Source organism: Pteronotus mesoamericanus, unplaced genomic scaffold, assembly GCF_021234165.1.
Source record: "Pteronotus mesoamericanus isolate MK-2021 breed Mesoamerican mustached bat unplaced genomic scaffold, CSHL_Meso_final contig_116, whole genome shotgun sequence".
NCBI classification, from domain to species: Eukaryota; Metazoa; Chordata; class Mammalia; order Chiroptera; family Mormoopidae; genus Pteronotus; species Pteronotus mesoamericanus.
The window spans coordinates 20367122-20382748 of NW_026555027.1; positions in this window are offsets into that span (position 1 = coordinate 20367122).

Consider the following 15627-nt stretch of genomic DNA (forward strand, 5'->3'; position numbering starts at 1 on the left):
TCTACTAATTTTTAGGTATACTGATCGCTGATGCTAAAATTTTTTCCTATTTTCATTTTTCCAGATGACAAGCCACTTGTCAACTGAGATGTTCTCAAGAATTGAATGAAACATTTTATCTCTTGTTTCTCACCTTCTACATCTATCTTACTTTCCGTTTCAGTGCCAACGTGGTCAATAGACTCATGACTCTCCAGGTGAATTTTGTGATGTTCTCTAATTTTCCAATAAGAACGTCATTTTTCTTTCATCAATTTGTTGTCAGGTTTCTCCCTTTCTTAGCTTCTCTGCTATCATTCAACTCTAATTTCCAATTCCCTCTTAGGATTTTTATATCAGGTTGCATTGTTCCTAAATAAAAGAAAAAAATACCATTGCCTGTCTTGGCCCAGAGTATTTTTGTTCTCTGCACAATTTAAAAGATAGATGCTGAGCTGTATTTTCCCTGTTGAATGACAAAGTTAACAAAATGAGAAACACATCAAGAAAATGTCAGGTTCTGGAATGAGATAGAAAATAACAAGATGAGCAAAATGTAGAAGAATTCTGCCACAAATGAGCTCTTCATAATCTATGAATGATAGTTTTTGTTGTTTTATTTTTATGTCATATATTTGGATAAAGTAATACTTATCTTGTTAAGTTAGTTGTGCATATTTGCTACATCCATTATATTCTCATTCAACCAGTATATTTTTTGAATTACTACCATATGTCAGAGAATAGTGAACAAAGTCTTTCTACTCATTGTTGTCACTAAAAATCACAAGATGAAGAAAAACTATTTAAAGTTGACAATGATCTTTAGATTCAGACTCAGGAAGCTAGAGCACAAGACAGCAAAAGTAATTCAAAGATAAACACTTTTTGAAGGTAATATTATGAGAGATGAGATAGAAAAGGAAAGATTAGAGAATGTAAAATAATTTGTTTTACTAATTTACCATGAAATTACCCGAAGTATTTCTTATTAAATTGATTAAAATCCTATTACATTGCAAAATAAATACTTGCTCATTGTGACAGTCAATAAAATTTAGGTCTGAAATCACCATTTACACTGATGTTAAGAAATCAATTGCTTTGATATTGTATTACCAGGGAGTTAACACCATAATCCATTTTCCTTTTTTTTTAATGAAATACACACTAGAATATAATAATATGATTACTGTAAAATTGATGTACCAAATCTTTTAAAACTGGCTCACCTGAATTTATTTTAATAGACATTCAGTTAATATGTGTAAATTTTTATATATTGCACATTGTATTGTGAATCTGTGTCAATCTGTTAAAAAATAATATTTATTTAGAAATACTACTTTTTGTTTCATAAAGTAAATGATGTCTTTCATATTAGCTTATTGAAAAAGTATTTGGAGTTAGTTTTCTGTGAGCACTTGTTCTATGACACTTTGATATTAAGGATACTATATTTCTGAAACTAAGTTTAAAAAAACTCAAAGTCTCTCATGTAAAATTTTATAGATATGACTTGAATCACTAAATACTGCAAGGATTATACTTTAATTTAATATGAAATATGAGAATGCTAGAATTTTTTAAGGTCAGATTACCTATTTGATAACTGATGAGTATCAGACTGGAAATAAGCAGCATCCAAGACTATCTTTCAAATTCCCTATCATTCAATCCTTTTTTTTATGGTGATGGCTATGAAACAGAGAGGTAAGAATTTCTACAGAGGGAAGTGGAGTATTAGGAAAAGAGTTGTATTTTTGAGTAAGACAATGTAGCCATTTTTAAAATATAATTTCTGTGTAGTCTACATTGTCATAAAAGAACTTCTTTGTTCCCCTGGGATTATATTAGCTTGTGTTTGTGATGAACCAAGTGCTTTTTAAAAATGATCAATGAACTTCCCAAGCTTCTGTGGTTTTTGATAGGTCCACATCCCCTAGTTATACTGGCAGGCCTCTATGATCATCCTATTGGTCAAGGTTCATTAGGTTCATTAGTGGGCCCACCCCTTGCGCAGGGTTGGGGGAACCTTGTTTCATAGTCTCACCAAAAGAACCTTCAGTGATGGACAGATGGCTCCACAAAAGCTGAGGTAATGTTGTAGAAAAAAAGGAATGGATGCTGGCGGGAAATTATGACAAATAACAGATTATTGCTATACACATTGTGTTTTTTTACTTTGTGGTGCTCCAGAGAGTACGTTCACTGGATTTAGAACAACATCTTGCATCAGATTATTATCATATTCTTTTGGCTGTTTGTATCTGAAAACTCAAAATAGTGGCTTAGGTAACATTTATGTTTATTTCCCTCTCACATAAAAGACATAGTTGTCCAGAGCCATTTCATAGTTAGTGGGCTGCCTTCTTCAGAGTACCTTCAAGCTGGTTTCTGGAAGTTCATCCATCAAATCTGACCCTCAGGGACTGTGAAGGAAGAGGTCCAAGGCAAAAGAACATACCCCACAGCTGAGTCAGCTCCTGGTAAAACAGCCTCCTCAGAAGTTCCCCCTAACACTTTAAATTATGTCCCATCATCTAAAACTTTGTCATCTGACTGTAAAGGTGACTGGCTGGGAATAGAGTCCATTATTTGAGTGCGTTGTAGTACCCAATGTAATTGGTGTTCCAAACTAAGATAGAGTGATTACTGTCTCTACTATTCTTAGAAATTACTTCTCTAATCTCAATGCAGGATTAATTCAGGGTAGCTAAAACAATCTGAGAGTTTTAAACAACTAAATTTTTTAAGTTCTCTTTTTCCTTCTTGCCAATCATTTATACTTTTTTTCTTAATTGGCTGCTATTCTCAATTAAGTACAATTGCCTTAAAGTAAAGGGAGAGTCACATTCCACTGATTAGAATTGTCTTCTAATGATTAATGAGCCAGTCTGAAATTCACACCATGCTTATTTAGGACACGATAGCATCATTCAGTAATGAACTTTCAAGAGATTATTTCATCCCCTTGCCATGTTTCTAATCAAGTGCTCATACGCATAATGAATGCTTCAAGGGATATCTGTTTGTGGCCTTGTTTACTAGAAGGCAAGCCATGAGCAGATTTAGATGGATTGTCTAGTCAGAGCTGCACATGAATTAAAATATTACAAGGATTCATGAAACCGTAAGACACAATGATCTCTAAAATTCTAATAAAGTCACATAAACTCAGATATGTAAGAAATCTTGAGAGTCATTTAATCAACCCCAATCCAATTCTATGACTATAACTATCAGTAGGAGATCCTTTTGCATCTTGAGGATGAACTGCAGATGTTGGACACTTGTGTCAGTTCCTTCTAGATGGCATATGTCAGTCCCTTCCAGATGGCACTAATTATTGGAGCATTCTTTTTTTTAATATTTATTTATATATTTATTTATTTATTTTTTAAATACATGTGTCTGCCTCCACCCCACCACTTCCCTTGCCCCCTCCCTCCTTCCCTCCCTCAGCTCTTCCCCTTTGGTTTTGTCCATGAGTCCTTGCTATATGTTCCTTGACTTTCCCCTTCCCTTCCCTTTCCCCGCCCCCCCTTCCCTCTTGTCTCTGTTGATTTCTTTTCCTTTCAGTGTTGCTGGTCATATTTTCCTTGCATCTTTGTATTGTTGGTTAGGTTCCGCTTATAGGTGAGATCATATGGTATTTGTCTTTCGCCCCCTGGCTTATTTCACTTAGCATAATGCTCTCCAGTTCCATCCATGCTGTCGCGAAGTTTCATAGTTCTTTTTTTCTTTCTGCTGCATAGTATTCCATTGTGTATATGTACCATAGTTTTTTGATTCAATCACCTACTGATGGGCATTTAGGTTGCTTCCAACACTTGGCTATTGTAAATTGTGCTGCTATGAACATTGGGGTGCAGAGGTTCTTTTGTATTGGCATTTCTTAGGGTATAGTCCCAGCAGGGGAATCACTGGATCAAAAGGCAGTTCCATTTTCAGCTTTTTGAGGAAATTCCACACTGCTTTCCATAGTGGCTGCACCAGTCTGCATTCCCACCAACAGTGGACTAGGGTTCCCTTTTCTCCACAGCCTCGCCAGCACCTGTTGTTTGTGGATCTGTTTATGATGGCCATTCTGACTGGTGTGAGGTGGTACCTCATGGTGGTTTTGATCTGCATTTCTCTGATGGCTAGTGATGCTGAGCATCCTTTCAAATGCCTCTGGGCCCTCTGTATCTCCTCCTTGGAAAAGCATCTGCCCAGGTCCTTTGCCCATTTTTTGATTGGATCGTGGAGCATTCTTTTGTTGAGCAAAGTCACAAATTTACTTTCTCTATTATCATCTTCAACTTTTTTTAAGCCATGGTAGATAGTTATATGGTAGGTATTTATTTTAGACAAAATAAAGTATCATCAATATTGACAACCATGTTAGAGCAAAGTTTAATTTCAGAAGAGGATAGCAAAAGGAGTGAAAAGATCACCAAAGAATTACGTAAGACAGGGAAAGGGAGAAAGAGTGATGGGTCAGGGAGGGGCAGGGGAGCCTACTTTGATAGGTGAAATTTGAGTTGAGGGAAGTGAATGAAGCATCCGTACAGATACTGATTTCTCTGCCCAGAGTTCAAGGCAGAGAAAACAGAAAGTGAAAAAGTTATTGCGGTAGAGCTTGAGCTTGGTACGTGTGTTCAGGAAGTACAAGGCTGTATAGCCAGAGCACAGTGTGTGAGGAGAAATTGGTAGGTAGTTAAGATAGGCAATGAGTAGAATATGAAGTCTGCAAGATTTTGAGCAAAGGAGAAACATGATCTTTCTTAGTTTTCAACAATTGTCTTATGTGGGGAGAACATACTGCAAGGCAAGAAAGAAGCAGAGACCACTGCAGACTCTGCTTCAATAGCTAAGTGGAGAGATTGGCTTATGCCAAGTTAATAAAAATGTATATGTGGTCTGATTGTAGTTATGCTTTGCAAGAAGAGCCTACTTGATGTACTAATGTATTAGACATGCAAAAGGGAACAAAAAATAATGAATCATATGATTTTAACTTAAGCACTTGTAAGAACGACTCAACCACTTACTAAAGAGGAATCTTGGGAGAGAAGGACATCTGATGCAGGGAAAAATCAAAGTCTGGATTCTTATTTTAATATGCCATTTAGGTGTCCAAATGGGGACACTAAGTAGAAAGGTAGATATATGAGTTGGAATTCAGCTGAATAGCATTAGTTAGTCAATGTCTTTCAAAGTTGTTTGATTTGTAAAATATCACCTATATTGCCTCCTCCTAAGTGTTTCAACAGGGTTGGTCTTGACAACGACAGATGTTATTTTCAGGTCTAAATTTCACTATTACTGATATCATGGTCATAATGCCAATAGCACGCTGGATGATAGTGTAGCACACCCACTGCGTCAGGCTGAAGCCACTCATTTCCCCAGCTGCTGGGGCTTGAGTGATTAGGGCTCACTGTTACATCAAACTTGGCAGAATTGTTCTCTCTCTGAAGGCGGTTGCCTTGCACATCCTTTCCCCTAGGTGTAGATCACATTTAATGCATGGTCATTGCAGGAAGGATGATATGGCCTGGACCCTTTGCCTCGATTTGGGAACACTCTTGCAAAAATACATCCCAGTTAAACCCTTTCTGCTCAATTTTCTTCCCTTGCTCCTTGGAAGTGTTCCCAAGAGCATCCTCTAAGAAATTTTGACACTCAAATCTCCATCTCGGAATCTGTTTTTTTTAGGTAGCCTAACTTAAAAGCCACAAATGTGTCACAAAAGTGAATATTCATAAATAAAGTATTTTAAGTTTAAAAAAAGTAATAGACATACTATGATGTAATTGAACTAGGTATTATTTACATTATTTATTATAAATATCCAAAAATACTGGTTAAAGAAGAGCATTCAATTAAAAACTACATCCTGTTTGCAATGATGTCAGCTTATGTAAATTCCTCCAAGCAGAATCACTGTCTAATGGCAAATATGGATTTCATTTGTCTGGTATTTCATTCTAAAGTATAATTTTAGACTAAACCATAGATCATCATACTTAAAGGACATTTTATTACCAATTGTATTGAACTAAAACAGAAAACATTTCAGAACAAGTAATGCTTCAACTGCAAAAATACCTCAGAACAACACAGTATGTTCATTACTTTTATAATTAAAAAACCAGAGAAGACACCAAGATTAAACTCTCAAAGTTTTTGTGCAGACTCTAATCTGTCAATCAAATGCTCCTTTTCTGAACATGTTGCTTTTCATCGTTCCAAGAAGTTGCCGTTCCTATGGTTAATATTAACCCCTCATTTAAAAATCTCTCCCCTAAATTCCTGTAATTTTTAAAAACATTAATAAATGATCTTTTGATGGATTTGGACTGTTTACTTGACTGCTTATAAACCAGTAAACTTTAAGAGTCAGAAAAAATGTTTCTTCTTTTTAAATTTTAAGCAGAAAAAACAAGTTTAACATTTAAATTTGTTGAGTAAATTTTCTTAGCTTCTATTACATATTTACTAATATTGATTTAAAATTTTTTGGAACTACAGGAAGAAAAGTATTACCAAAAAATCAGAGATATACAGGAAAACTCACTACTTAATTGCTTTTCAAAAACAATACTTCAATACAGAAACATCTGTTTAACATCTGCCTGAAATCGTTGACTCTTATTTACTCTGTTCCTTTAGTATTTCAATCTTCAAATTCTTTCTTTTTGCTGATAGATGAACACTTTATCCTATGAGTGAACATGGGCGATGATATTTAACTGATGTTAAAGTAAAATAGTGTAATATCAAATTATATTTCATAAAAAATGAAAGATTGCTTTTTTGATCATAGTATTAATGACTAAAGTGATTTTTAATATTTCAGAGATAAGTTTCAAGTTTAAACTGTCTGTCCAAAAATCCACTGTAAAATTTTTTCTTGCAATAAATCTGAATAAAGAGATTATAAATTAGATTAAGTAAAATTTAGATTAAATAATATTTAGATGAAATAAAATGAAATAAAATTCAGATCTTTCATGTCATACATCTCTTAACTGTCCTTGCAAGTGCTTGCTTACTGTATGAACTGATTATTTTTTGTTTTTCTTTCTTGACTCAAATTGTAAAATAGGAAAACTTCATCATTTTTTTTTTACTCAAATCTATGCAGTGGTCTATATAATGCTTTCATATGCCCCTTCAGAAAGCCAGTTAGCAATTAGCTGAGCTAGATTTTTGCTGTGTGCTTCCAAAAGAGAGAACTGAAATGTATAGATGGACACAGCAGATGAGCATATTTCAGCATAAGGGCGCAAAGAACCTTCAAACAATTACAAGTGTACAAAATTCCGGTGAGCAGTGAATTACCATCCCCTACTATACTTAGACAGCATTCATTAGTCAGACACGTTGTAGAAGGCACCCCAGCACTATACAGTAAAGGTGTGATTTAATTCTAATTCTGGATTCTCTGATTTGAAATGATGCCTTATTTGAATCTGTTAAAGGAGAAACTCCCAGAAACTCAGTTCTTCCCAGCAATGAAATAAAGAATTATAGATCAGTGAGTCTATGAGCATGCACAATAGAGTTTATTTGTGATCTGTTCTTGGGAGAGAATGGGCCTAATTAGGGTGGGGATAGGGGAGTGGAAGGCATAGGTTCAGGGCAAAGCGGGGTAAGGGAGGCAAAGGTAAAGGAGGTGAAAGTAAGGCCAGTGAGAGTAACCATGGCCAAAGGCCAGCAAGGCGAGTGTGCGTGTGGTCAGAGGCCAGGTGGCCTGAGGCTGGGAGGCCAGAGAGCCGAGAGAGCCAAGAGCACCAAGCCTGGGGTCCTTTGTTCTGAGGATTTTTATAGTTGGCAGGAGGAGGTGAAGAAATTACATATTAATTAATATGTCACCCATTTTTTGGGGGGGAGGAATCAGTCTGAAAAATGTATTGGAAGCTAATAAAACCTGAACAAAAAATATATTTTATAACTTGTATCTCGACTGTAAAAAAGAAACAAAAGTCATGGTAAACTATTCTTTCTAGTACATTCCAATAACCTTGCTAAATTGTAATGATGCAGATCTCTTTGGTATCATGCAAGAGCAAGAAATTTTATATGAGACAGAAGTGAGGCCTTCAGTGCTAGCCTCAGTCACAAATGTTAGGTAGGATAGAGAGCAAACCAAGGCAGGGAGGAGGAGGGGGACGTGTCTCACCCACTGACTCAGCGCCCTGAGCCTGGTCTGGCGGTAGTGCCAGGTGTTCCAACAACCACAGAAAACACCGAGCTAACATGGGAGGAGGGCAGTCCTTGAAATTCTGTGTGTCATCTCCACTTCCTGGGAAAGAAAGCCTTTGAAACTGTGCTTTCACCGCAAGACCTGAAGTGCGGGAAAGGGCCCATAGAGCCCAAAGGAAGAAGCCCATTAAGACTTTTGGGTATTCATGCCACCCCACTCCCCTCCCCTCGTCAAAAGCTGGCACCACCTTTACCTGTCAGTCAATATGTAACTCCTTCACCCCATCCCACCAACTACATGTGCCCTCAGAACAAAGGACCCGTGGCTTGGGTTCTTGGGGCTCCTGGGGCTCTTGGTGCCCTGGGCTCTCTGGGCTCATTGAGTTCAGGCGCTGTGATATAGGAGCTGCGACTGAGCTTCTGTTTCCTCACCTGTGAAATAAAGATAATAACAATGACTATTTCTTTGGTTTATTGTAAGGTCTAAGTGAAACCACACATGCCAAGCTTAACATAACACAGTGCCTGGCGTAGATTATAGACTCATTATGTGTGTCCATCCATTAGTTATTCTCTAGTTCAGGATCTGGATGGGGAATTTTGTGAAGACACAGAAAAATGAAAAAGGCACAGCCTTGTACCCAATGGCACTTTCTCGCACCCTCCAACATGCGCTGCCCATGAACGGACAACAGAAAAGCAACAGCTCACTTTAAAAAGCAGTTGATTTACCCTTGCCTAGACTTTCCAAATACATGTATCATCTAAAAGTCCCATTATCTAAATCCTTCTGTAAATATAGGTATTTACTTCATTCCTTAGAAGTCTCATAGTTTAGTAGGGAAGTACTACAAAAGAGAAAATGTATAACTAATTCGTGGATCTTTTCCTCTTTAATCATAATACACTGAAGAAATAAATAGAAGCAGTTTAGGAAAGATTATCTAGAAAAAACTTTCCATGGTAGTCCGAAGAAAGAAGTACACACCTTGGAATACGTCTCTGCATCTTCCACAGGGACTCTGACGTTGTTCAGGTTCCTTACTGGTGTAAAATAGAGAGATGGGGGTACGTGAAGGTGAGGACCTTGAGGGTAATTTGGTGAAGGTGCCGATAACGATTAGTGGCTACACTCTGAAGACAGCAAAACAAACCAGTTTTCATTTTAGAATTAAAAAGAAAGATAAGATTATAACCCCAACTTAAGATAAGGTAAAAGAATCTTAAAACAGCTCTCTTAGTATTTCAGGAAAGAAGAATTGAAGTGTTTTTCAAATGTTAATGGGAAAGGCTTTTTATAATAAAAGCAGGTTTCCCCATTAAGACATGCTATTCAGAATTGGTTACGTTCCTTCATAGGTTGCAACAATGGGTATGATTGACAAGCACATCAAATGCTTTATTCTTCTAGCTGATCATCAACTGTTCCTTCCAGGAGCTGATTTCAATGAGTTGTTCTATTTTGAAGTGCTGTCATAGACTTATTGGGAGGAACTAGAAATGTTAGCTCCTTGTGTCTGCAATTCCAGCAGAGATTCCAGGTTTGAGCATTAGGTCTAACTTAATAATATAAATGTTTAAAAAATTTGGAAGTGTATAGAGAAATGGAGTAGTTACCTCAATGAAATATTCATGAGAAAGCTATAGGACATCAGAACAGTACATTCTGTGTTCATTCTTACTTAACTTCTTGTCAATGTGAATAGATATTTATTATCGTAAAAAGTGAACTGAGTGTTTGACTAGCATGTAAAATTCAAATGCAATACCATGATTTTTATTGTTAGTACTTCTTTGAGCAGCAATTAAGTGAATACTCCAGTAGCATGACAGAATCAATCGAACTTGTGGAACATCAGTATCTGTTAAAAGCAAGGTGTGAACATTTGTAAATTTAAAGTGAATCAATGTTCCCTAGGATACATGAGTCTACAAAAATCACAAACAAGGCATGTCTAATTAGCACAGGAAGGTATTATCTCTCTAGGAGTAACCCATAAATTACTTAGCATGGTGTCTAGCACATGACATATAAATATTAACTATATTACCATCTACAGGGATATTTGATTTTTGAGTTACAAAGATCTAAAACTAAGTGGCTTAAAAATACATAAACTTTTCATTCATATACAATGGAGTTCAGAAGCAGGCTGTTCAAGGCCGGCATACTGACTTTGTTATATTATCAGTATCTTAGAATAGTTCTGTTTTCTGCTTTGCTGTTCTTAGGAGAGGCTTACATACTTAGAATAACCTATGCTCACAATATGGCTGCCGTGATCCTACTTACTACATATAGGTAGCAGAATGAAAAATGCTAGTTGTGCAAAATGTGAAGGCCAGCTGAATCCATGCCATTAAACAAACAAACAACCCCCCCCAAAACAAACACACAAACAAATTCTTCCAGGGTCTAAAATCAACACAGTCCCATGTTTTCCCTTTTTTTAAGGTAAAATGAAAAATTTCACTTGAAAAATTGTCAAACCTAACAAAAATGAAGTTAAGAAAGTAGGGGAGATTGTGTTTGGTTAGGCATCTAGCTATCTTTCTCACTGTTATAATTATGATTATAATTATTGGGAGACCCATCAATAAATAAGTCCTTTTTTAGTGGTTTGCTCCTCTGTGTATTATAGCCTCTGTGTGGCTATAATAGTTTCCTTTCAGCAATGTGTTGAAGCAAGCTTATACTGGCTTTCAAGAATCAGCTGATAAAATTTCAAGAATTTTGCATGTTGGTAATTATCCATAGCTATTATTAAAAATTAAATAATATAAACATAATTAAATGCATTGTATAAGAAATACAGATATCAAATATTTAAAACAGATAAGTGCCTAATTATTTTACTGTATATTACAATTATTTGTTCCCTTGAGGTTAAGCACATCTGTTGTATCTGTATGGTGAAAATACTACAGGATGGAAACCTATATACTACTGTGCTACCATGCATCTGTTCCCAATTCTGCATTTAGTGACATCACATTGGTAGCTTAAAACTGATCATGGAGGTCAATATTTTACATCATGGAAGTGGATAAATACTAAAAATGTGGCCTCTTTTCCTAGAAAGTAGATTGTAAATATTTATTAGCACACTTCTGCCTTATATTAACAAAATGTCTTTTAATAGTTTGCTGCAGTAATGCTCACCAGTATAGAGAACATAGTAGGGGCACATTTAATGTTTCATGGGCATACTCACATCCAAAGTGTTAACCAGTGAACCCATTAGAAGAGGGAAGGAATTGTTCTTCCTTCTATTCATGCTGGGCAACAGCTCTCAAGGACCACCAGCAAAGCCAGCCAGATATTTCAGCTCTGAGCTAGAGAAAAAGAATCTGTTTTTGGTAACTAATCTCTTGTAGAGATAGGCAAGGAAAGGAACTGCTATATGTTTTCCCCCAAAGATTAATAAGTTTGTTTATGTCCTTTTGAGCTTGAAACACTCATCAAAAAAAGAAGAGAGGTTCTTAAAGAAAATTCTGCCTCACTAATTGTCACTCCAGAGGGTAACAAAATGAAACACATTGGGTAAATAAAGAAGCAATGTAGTCCTGTGGGGGTAGCTCAGTTGGTTAGAGCATCATCGCTATTCACCAAGATTGTGGGTTCGATCTCTGGTCACCGTACAGTCAATGAATGCATAAGTAAGTGGAACAAGTTGATGTTTCTCTCTCCCTCACCAATAAACTTTTAAAAAATGTTAAAAGATGCAATGTTAAGCAGAAAATCAATGACACAATGTAGAGGGAATAATTTGAAAGGATGACTTACAACTCCTTTTCTATATCTAGTGTTTAAATTGACCCTATTAAATTAAAACTAATTTTTTTTCATGTTGAGTGCTTTTTCTTTAGCTATCTGCAGTTGTGTGTAAACCTTCTGTCCCACTGTCTGGAGTGGAAGATAGTGCCAGGGAGAACTATAGGAGAAAGTGCTTTGGCAGCTTAGTCCTTTGGCAAGCTCTTGGGAAGCAAGCACCCATTCCTGAGGGGAGTGTGAATTACTATGACCTTTATGAAAGACAATTTGGCAACATTTATCAAAATTGCAAATGCAGCAGTAATTCTACTTTTGTGAATGTATTCTATAGATTTACTTGTACATGTGCTAAATGTTATAGGTTCAAATTTATTCATTGTAACAATTGTGCATAATGGGAAATGGTAAGAATCCACTCAAAATTTATCAATAGTAAGTGGCTACATAAATTATGACTACTTATAGTGGATTTTAATCTATCTGTTAAAAATAAAAAGTCCTAGGAACTATAAAGTGGGAAAAAATGTGTCAGAGAATATGTATATCTTTTGTGCAAAATAAATAAAATAAAAGCCCAAAATTTGTGTCTTTTTGAATATGTATAACTCTGGACAGATCCATAGACTCTTAAGAATAGAGATTTTTATGTGGAAGGGAGGGAGGTTCTGGCTAAGTGAGAGGCAAGTGGGAAGGAAAGAAATAAATACCTTTTGTTACTTTTTAACTTTTATAGTTATTCATTTTTCTGAGCCATGTAAACATTTTATCTAATTTAAAATTCTTTAAAATATCTTAAACCTATATACATAGTTTACAGTGCTTAAAGAAAAAGGAACTTGCTCTCTGTCAGCACAGACATTTAATCTAATTTGACGAGTTCTAGCTGTGAGCTGAAGGGACCACATGCAGAGATGTGCTGATTTGAGGGAATCAGCCTCGGAGAATGAAGCCCTGAGGAACCAGCAAGAGCAGGATGCTAGGCCAGTGCTAGTTCAAGCTGAAAGGATGAAGGGCGTGGAGCTGTCACGGAGGCCCTGCAAGGACCAAGGCTCTGACTGCAGAATGCATGTACCGCCAGACGCAGACAGGCAATGAGGAGCAAAAAGAACCAAGACGCCAGCCTTTCTGTTGTCTACACTTGATCTCCAATGAGAAATGTACTGCTACTTCTGAGAATGCTGCTGGATTTCATGGTGGTAAGTTAATAGGTGTACGAGTAAAAGATAAACGCAGCTCTATTGTGCTAATATGGGACAATCTCCAGACACATTAAGTGAAAAAAACCAATGCAGAACAATATATAAGTGTCCCATTTGTCTTAAAATATTTATTTATACATGCGTAGAATATTCATGCAGGACTAGCAAAAAAATTCATAATATTTGAGGGAAGATGCAAGTGAATTTGGACCACCAGAAGATGAAATACACCTTACTGTTTTAAATTACATAAATGTGTTATTTCAATTTTATAAACTTGCTTAATTAAAAAATAGACAAATTCTTTCATTAGTCAATAGGTACCATCTTTAGTTATTGATTATACATTATTTATCATAAACTTAGGCAAAGTAATACCTAATGTGTAGTGCATTATGGACCTGGAATATATTTGCTTAGGTTTGACTCTGGGCTCCACAATTATTTTAGCTTTATGAGTTTAGAGAAGTTATTTACTCTCTTTATAGCTTGGTTCCCCTTCTATTTAATGGCCAAAATTAGAAGATTGTTTTAAGAATTAAATAAGATAATTGATATAAGATAGTTTACACTGTACCTAACACATGGAAAAGATAATAAATGACAGTTTAAGATTTAAACCTTGCTGATCATTTTTTAGTTCCTATATTTTAAGCACATGAATGTACTTGCATCCTAAAAACTAATCACTAATTAGAGAAAAGAAAGTCTCAATGTATTATCATAGGACACTGCTATTTGACAATCATTATACATTCACTCTCAAAATGTTTGTTTCTCAGGCATATTTTGAAAGTTGTGCCAAAACCATGTTGAAATATTAGAACAAGGTGATCAGCATTGTTGCTTTATGGAAATGTTTGGTCCACAGACTATATACGATCTGATAAACGCCTGCACAGAAAAATCACATCTTACAGTTTGTGAAATATTTTATATGAGTATTGGGGAGCATATCCTCTGGATGTAAATAAACAAAAAATGCACTTTGTTTCTGAAATCATATTGCTACTTAATTTAAAATTTCAAGTTAATGAAATACTTTGGCAATAGGAAAAGAAGGCTTGGCTTCTAAAGAATTCTAATTTGTTCTTTTACGATGAGAAATATGACTAATTATCAAATAGACCAAAACACCAGACTTCACTGATCACCATAATTTCTTCCTGGAAGACTGATTTCTGTTTGAAGCCAAATTCTAACAGAATGTTCAGCTTGGAAAATATATCTTCTGAACCCAGGGAGTTGGGTGATTTTTAGTCACAAGTCTACCTTTTCCATAAAGAATATACTCTGACTTGCCTTAACTATCCATCAGAACTGGAGACCAATAGTTCAATTTTAATCGCTGTTTTACCATTTTGCTTAAAAAAAAATTTCTTTTTTACATGTTAATGATATTTACTTTGTCCAAGGTCAGACATGTTAATATCCTCAGATTTTTTCTATCATTACTCTGAACACCCAGATGGATGTTCCAATTATGTCAACATTTCTTAGCTATCTGTGCTAGTTTACTATGGCTGGATAACAAATTCCCACACACTAAGTGGCTCAACATAACATAAATGTATTACCTCACAGTTTCCACACTGCAGGAACCGGGAGAGTAAGGACTTCTCAGATTTTCACTAGGCTGAAATTAAGGTGTCCAATGGAACTATGAGTTCCTCCAAGGCCCAGGAGGCTCATTTCCCAAGCTCCCTGGCTGTTGGCAGAATCCAGTTCATTATGATTGTAGGACTAAGGCCCTCAGATCCTGAAGGCTGCCCACCATTCCCTGCCACGCGGCCCTCTCCACAAGATGGCAATTTGTTTCTCCTGTTGCTTGGAATAGCTCTCTCCACTGTCACAATGGAAGCTTGTAATCTAAGCAACGAACTGGCTACCCTCTGTATTAGTTGGTTCTGCCTACACTCAGAAGGTGGGATTATACAAAGATTGTGTAATATTGTATATAGATACACCAAGGGGTGGGAGTATTGGAACCGTTGTAGAAGTCTGCTTGCCACACTGCTGGTTTACTGCTTATTATGAGGGTAGGAGGTACAGAGGGAGGTATTTGACTTGAGCTATGAATGCAATGAAGTACAGTTATCAATCTAGATTCCGGTGTGTCCAGCTGATATTGCCCCCAAGTTTCTCCCTACTGCATTTGGTCTTTCCATAGCAGTGAACTAAAAACTGACTTCAAACTTGGACTCAAAGAATTAGATTTGAGGGATGCTGCACATTTCCATGGGGGATAACATAATGTTGAAAGGTTCTACTATACTGTTTTTTGAGGGAAAAAATAGCTCATTTTCTACATAAATTCTTTTGCTCAGGATTCAGAATAACAAATTTTGGTAATTGTAAGAAATAATAAGAGTCACTAGCTGAATGCCTATTTTATCAGGGGCTTTACATATGTTATTTCTTCCAATCTTCCCTATGACAAAATTGAGGCTCAATTAATATTAATGATGAATAAATATT